Source organism: Callospermophilus lateralis, unplaced genomic scaffold (assembly GCF_048772815.1).
Source record: "Callospermophilus lateralis isolate mCalLat2 unplaced genomic scaffold, mCalLat2.hap1 Scaffold_79, whole genome shotgun sequence".
NCBI classification, from domain to species: Eukaryota; Metazoa; Chordata; class Mammalia; order Rodentia; family Sciuridae; genus Callospermophilus; species Callospermophilus lateralis.
Genome location: NW_027515935.1, coordinates 2964004 through 2971264, shown reverse-complemented (window position 1 = coordinate 2971264; position 7261 = coordinate 2964004). Strand labels below are relative to the sequence as shown.

Here is a 7261-nt window from a genome sequence, read left to right as displayed (position 1 = left end):
CAAAATGTGCTTTATGTTGACTTTTTAAGCTTTTCATAACAGTCTTGCAAATAATAGCAAGTTTTATGCCTAGGGTAGATGGAATAAAAGAGAGAAAGTCCACACATCTTTGTAAACAAGTCTTTTCATCCTGAAATCTACTGTCAAAATATGTGAAAACTTTCATGGTGGAAATTATGAAACTTCACCTTCATCTCAAATTGCAACCAGGGAGAGAGAGTCTGCCTAGCCACAATCTTAAATGATATGTATTTCTATATAAAGATTATGACCTGGATACCAAATATGACCACTATATCAAAAGGAAAACACATAGAGCACAGAGTCTAGAAGAAGAAAGAGATTACACAAATTTTAAAAATCTTTCTAACACTTACTTTGGCAGCATATATACTAAAATTTGAACTATATAGAAGATTAACATGGTCCCTTCACAAGAATGACACTCAAATTGATGAAGTGTTCCATATTTTTTAATCAGTCCCCCCAAACCAAACATCAAATGTTTACTCTGATATGTGCTAACTCACAATAAGTGTGAGGAGAATAGAAGTTCTGTGGATTAGACAAAGGAGAATCAAAAAAAGGCATGGGAATAGAAATAGGAAAGAAATGGAATGAATCTAACATAAGATTGCTAAGTTTATATGTGATTATAACACAGTGACTGTACATCCACAAGACTGGGATCCTTATTAGAATAAGATATATTGCATGTTTGCATAAATATGTCAAAATAGATTGTACTTTCATGTATAACTAAAAAGAAATAAAATGAAAAAATCTGTCTAGATGAAAGCTTTCATTGTATTTATTTACAAATATTACAACAGACTAAAATCATATACAATTTGAATATGCTTTTCAGGAAAAGTTATTGCCAAAAATGTCGTAAATTGGCTTATTTTAAAGCTACCACCAAGCCCAAACTGTAACAATGTGGAATGGGCTATGAAATCTCTACCAATCTCAGAAAAGGCAAACTTTCCAATGTTTATCGGATATATGACCATGGAAAGCTAAGGGTAAGAATCCAACTGTCTCCTCCCCCTGCATGTCAGGGGTCATGATACACAATGGAGAAAGAATGTCATCCTAGAGAGAAGAATCAAGAACTTAGAGAGTGGACTAGAAAGAAAACTTGCTCTACTATCAGAGTTATTTTCTTTATTTTTCATATTTAACATTGTTTACTATTTGTAATTATTATAAGCTAAACCATTTCCTATGTTTTTACTCTTAATGAAATATCTAGTATTAGGTCATAATTATATGGAAAAAATGTAGTACGAGTATCTAGTGTTTTATTTTGTAGGTTTTAAAAAGTGTATGGGGGCTGGGGATGTGGCTCAAGAGGTAGCACGCTCGCCTGGCATGCGTGCGGCCTGGGTTTGATCCTCAGCACCACATACAAAACAAAGATGTTGTGTCCACCGATAGCTAAAAAATAAATATTAAAATTCTCTCTCTCTCTCCCTCACTCCCTCTCTCTCTAAAAAAAAAGTGTATGGACTTTGGACTCTTATTTGGTCTGGTAAAGAGAATTGTATGTAACAATTCTCAAACCTACAAATAAATATTAGTAACAATGGTAACATTAGGAATTCCTCACTTGGGGCTGTGGTGAATAAGATACACACAGAAAGAGGGAAGCCCATGAATATACTTATAAACACAGTACCATGAGAAAGTCCTGTTCTGAAGCCAACCCACTTACATTTGTATACCTGACTTTTTCTTAGGCATTTAGGGACATGATATGATAATAGTAATACTACTAGGGTTCCTTTACCACTACACAGATTTATGCATCCACACCATATCCAGTGGGATATAAACAGTGATCTATGTGAAAACATTTAGACAATGTCCTTGAATGATGCCTTTTACATTCCTCTAATCTCCTGTTACACTGAGATTAGAGATATTTCCTTATTTTTATTTCTGAAAAGTATTGATTTTTTTACAATGAGATACAAATGTTATTTCTGTAAAGAGTTTGAGTCATTTTATGAATGCCAATTTACCCAGTTCACTTTTCAGTACTTATAAGACTACTTGATTTTTACCAGAGATTCAGAAGCAGTAAGTACATAGTGATATTTATCATACGACATTTTATTCTAAACACTTATTTTTTCCAAAATATAGATGATTAGAATACAAATGAGATGTCTTTATTTCTATTTGCCTGATTATGAAGAGACACACATCATAGCTGCTATAGAATCTGCAATTTTCTCCAAATATCCATATGATAAAGGTTTGAACTTCAGTTTAAAATTATTGAAAGTTGTGGAACTGGGTTGGGCCTCTTGAAAGTTAGGTCATTGGGGACATGCCATTGAATGGGAATATTGAGATCCCTCACCCTTTTCTCTTTCCTTTTGCTTTTTTCCCTCAATGAGGCAAAGGACTTCATTACTAGTAAATTCTCAGCAGGATGTCTACCTATCTATGAGCATGAAGGCAATGGGGCCAAACAATCATGCTCTAAAATCTCTGAAACTATGAAAAAAAATACACCTTTTCTCTTTTGTAAGTTGATTATTTCAAGTATTTTGTCACAGTGACAGAAAGCTAACACACAGGAAATGATTAGTTTTTAGAAGGCACAAAAATAAGCTATTTATTTTAGTAAATGATTATAAGTTTAAACTAATAACTTTAAAAATGTGCTTTTTCAGTCAGAGAAATGCAAATCAAAACCACCCTAAGATACTATCTCACTCCAGTAAGATTGGCAGCCATTAGGAAGTCAAACAACAACAAGTGCTGGCGAGGATGTGGGGAAAAGGGTACTCTTGTACATTGCTGGTGGGACTGCAAATTGGTGCGGCCAATTTGGAAAGCAGTATGAAGATTTCTTGGAAAGCTCGGAATGGAACCACCATTTGATCCAGCTATTCCCCTACTCGGTCTATTCCCTAAAGATCTAAAAAGAGCACACTATAGGGACACTGCTACATCCATGTTCATAGCAGCACAATTCACAATAGCAAGACTGTGGAACCAACCTAGATGCCCTTCAATAGACGAATGGATACAAAAAATGTGGCATTTATACACAATGGAGTATTACTCTGCATTAAGAATTGACAAAATCATAGGATTTGGAGGGAAATGGATGGCATTAGAGCAGATTATGCTAAGTGAAGCTAGCCAATCCCTGAATAACAAATGCCAAATGTCTTCTTTGATATAAGGAGAGTAACTAAGAACAGAGTAGGGACGAAGAGCATGAGAAGAAGATTAACATTAAACAGGGATGAAAGGTGGGAGGGAAAGGGAGAGAGAAGGGAAATTGCATGTAAATGGAAGGAGACCCTCAGGGGTATGCAAAATTACATACAAGAGGAAGTGAGGGGAAAGGAGGAAAAATATAAGGGGGAGAAATGAACTACAGTAGAGGGAGTAGAGAGAGAAGAGGGGAAGGGAGGGGGGAGGGGGGATAGTAGAGGATAGGAAAGGGAGCAGAATACAACAGACACCAGAATGTCAATATGTAAATCAATGGTTGTGCAACTGATGTTATTCTGCAATCTGTATATGGGGTAAAAATGGGAGCTCATATCCCACTTGAATCAAAGTGTGAAATATGATATATCAAGAACTATGTAATGTTTTGAACAACCTACAATAAAAATTAATTTAAAAAAATGTGCTTTTCACCATATGTGTGTGTGTGTGTGTGTGTGTGTGTAGCCAATTTTAAAACTATACTTTTTCATCAGCCATATACATATAGATAAATAGAGATAGATAAGATATACACACAAGCATATCATGTGTATACTTTCCAGGTAAATCATATCAAGAGCCACTTTGCTCCAGTATCAAAGAGACCCATTTATGAAAAATACACAACTGTAGTATTGATTAAGAATCAATTTTCATCTAATACATGGAAGATAAGCTCCTTTACTTTCTGAGAATATTTTCTGATTGAGAATGATGATACAAATCTCCTGTTACACTGAGATTAGAGATATTTCCTCATTTTTATTTCTGAAAAGCATTGATTTTTTTACAATGAGATATAAATGTTATTTCTTTAAAGAGTTTGAGTCATTTTATGAATGTCAATTCACCCATTTTACTTTTCAGTACTTATAAGACTACTTGGTTTTGACCAGAGATTCAGAAGGAGTATGTGCATAGTGATATTTATCATAAGACTTTTATTCTAAACACTTATTTTTTACAAAATATAGTTAATTGGGAAAAATCCCTCCTTCTTTCTTTATTTAATAATTTATTCAGTGAAATTTGCATAACAAAAACTTAATCATTTCAAAGTGAGAAATTTAGCACAATTTAATACATTTTCAATGTTGTAAACTACAACCTCAATCTACTCTCAAAATACCCCATCAATTCAAATAGATGTCCAAGCTTATTAAGTTATTTTTCATTATTGCTCTTACACTGAGTTCCTTGTAACCCTAATTTGCATTCTTTCTCTACTGATTTTAGGATATGTTCTGTAAATATAGTTAGACACATGTGACCTTTTATACCTGATTTCTTTTAATTAACAGTTTTTTAATGGTACAACATATATTAACATGTATCAGTACAATATCTATATTCACATGGTAACATGTTGTGTGAGGGTGTGTGTGTGAGGTTGTGTGTGTGTGTGTGTGTGTGTGTGTGTGTACCACAATTTGTTCATTGATTCATCTGTTGATGGGCATTTGGACTGTTTCTACCTTTGGCTATTGTGAATGATATTGTTATGCCCCCAAAAGACCACCAGACACCAAGATCGAAGAGGTGTTTATTTCGAGCTAGCTTGGTCCTCCACGTGCAGAAACAGCAACTGGTGATGCTGAGAGGCCCCGAGCCCAGGGTTTGCAGCAGTTTTATACATTTTTTGGAGAAGGCAGGGACTTCACATTAATCATAGCATCTCTTAGCAAATCATCACACACCTCGGGAAAATCAAATAACAACTCTAAAACATGATTAGCACATTCACTGGCAGGAATAAGTTGGTTAGGGGTTGAAAAACCAGCCTCTACCTCAGAGCAAAGCCTGTTCAAGGAAGGGACATGACCTTTGTCCTTGGAAAGACCCACAGAGCACTCCTAGGCACATTCCCACCCTGCTAAGTGGTTAATCAACAAATAACAGGAGAGATCTGCTGCACCAGGTGTCCTGGACTCAGTCAGGCTAGGTGGGGATCCATAGCAACCCCCTAGCAGCCACCAATCAGCATGAGATAGGGAAATACCTGGGATGCCAGATGACCCTCCCAGTAGTTTATGGTGGTTGATAACATGTTGGGAAACCATGTAATTCAGCAATGAACACCCCCTCTTGGCTTAAACCAATCAGTTCAAATGAATACTCCTTTTGTAGTAACCAATCATCCCTACCCAACTTCTTCACCTCTTTGCTGTTTACATCGATCTTGGTCTCTGGTGGTCTTTTGGGGGTCCCGAATTCGAGCATAACAGGGTGATTGGTTACTGCAAGAGGGGGATTCATTTGAACTGATTGGTTTAAGCCAAGAGGGGTGTTCATGCAGAACTACATGGTTTCTCAACACCATAAACTACTTGGAGGGTCATCTGGCATCCCAGGTATTTCCCTGTCTCATGCTGATTGGTGGCTGCTAGGGGGTTGCTAGCCTGACTGAGTCAGGGACACATGGCTCATCAGATCTCTCCTGTTATTTATAGATAAACAACTTAGCAGGGTGGGAATATGCCCAGGGGTGCTCTGTAGGTCTTTCCAAGGACAAAGGTCATTCCTTCCTTGGAGAGGCTTTGCTCTGAGGTGGAGGCTGGTTTTTCAATGCTCTTAGGGGCATGTGTACCTGTGCTTGTTTTAGTACTTATTACAAATACCAGGAGCAGAATCGTGGGATCATGAAGTTTCTTGTATGCTTAACTTCTTAAGAAACTTTAAATTGCTTTTTTCAACAGAAATTTGTTTTTTGAAGAAAAAAATGTATCATATTCTTTCCAGAAATTTATGAATTCTTCAATTTCTCCAGATGTACATCAATGTTTATTTTCAATTTTAAAGAATTATATCTGCCTCAGAACATATAAGGGTAATATATCCTTGTGATTTGGGTGTGCATTTGCCATATGATTATTGACATTGGACATCTTTTCATATGCTAAGTGGAAAAAAATTATATATATATATGAACCAATGTGCCTATGTTTGAAGTTAAGGACATTAAAGACATAAGAAAGATTAAAAGCTTTCATAAAGTTTGGCACTTATTTATAGAGCCAAAGTTCTTAAAAAGAAGGGACAACATAAAATTATACACACAGGAAAGGCCATGTGAGAACATAGAAGAAGTCATCCATCTGCCAGTCAAGGACAGAAACCTCAGGAGAAACCAAACCTTCAAACATGTTGATATTGGGCTTTCTGTTTCCAGAACTACGAGAAACTAAACTCTGGTTGAAGTGACCCAGTCTGCTGGGGTCCAGGGAGTCCTGAAGGAGGGGTGGCGTCGGTGAAATGATGAGACAGGAGTCGTTCCGTTTGAGCAATCTTCAGAGAGAGAGAGCTAAAGCTGCTTTCTCTGGGTCCCCTTTTTATTACAATTTTTTTCATCATTATAGATTCACAAACGTCATTGATTATATAATTTAAAACTTTGCCAAGACATGACATTTCCTTAACCATGATTGAGAGCACACCGATCTACATTCTTCCAGAATATGACCCCCAGCCATACAATCATCAAAGTACAGAATCATCAAAAAAACATGTCACCAATTTACATTCTTCAAATTTTCCCAAGATTTACTATTATTCCCAAGATATGTTATTTTAATTTTTAAATAATGCCAAACTACGTAACCAGACTCTAAGTCTCTTAACTAATCATTAACCTAAAGTACACTTGTACTTTATTTCTAATTAAAAATTCCCATCTAAAAAAGTCCCTTTAAATCTTATATTTAAAATATCCTAAAGTTTATGAATCATCCTTAAAACATATCAGATACCTATACAACTAAAGACTTAAGAATTTCTAAACTTAAGAATCTAAATAAAATAATATTTCTAACATTATTCTAAAACTGTGTCTTATAAAGCTATTTTAATTAATTCCTAAATTTATTCTCATAAAACTGGTTGAGCTGCTTTCTCAAAGAGTTTCTTTGTTTCTCAGTCAAGGTACACTAGTTCTCAAAGTGTTTGTTTCTCAGTCAAGGTACACTAGTTCTCAAAGAGTTTGTTTCTCAGTCAAGGTGCACTAGTTCTCATGACTTATCAGAGG

General features: G+C 35.7%; 1 pseudogene; it reads left to right on the top strand.

Moving 5' to 3' along the window:
• The first annotated feature begins 373 nt into the window (after window positions 1-373).
• Window positions 374-474, top strand: LOC143640961 (U6 spliceosomal RNA; annotated as a pseudogene).
• The last annotated feature ends 6787 nt before the right edge of the window (window positions 475-7261 follow it).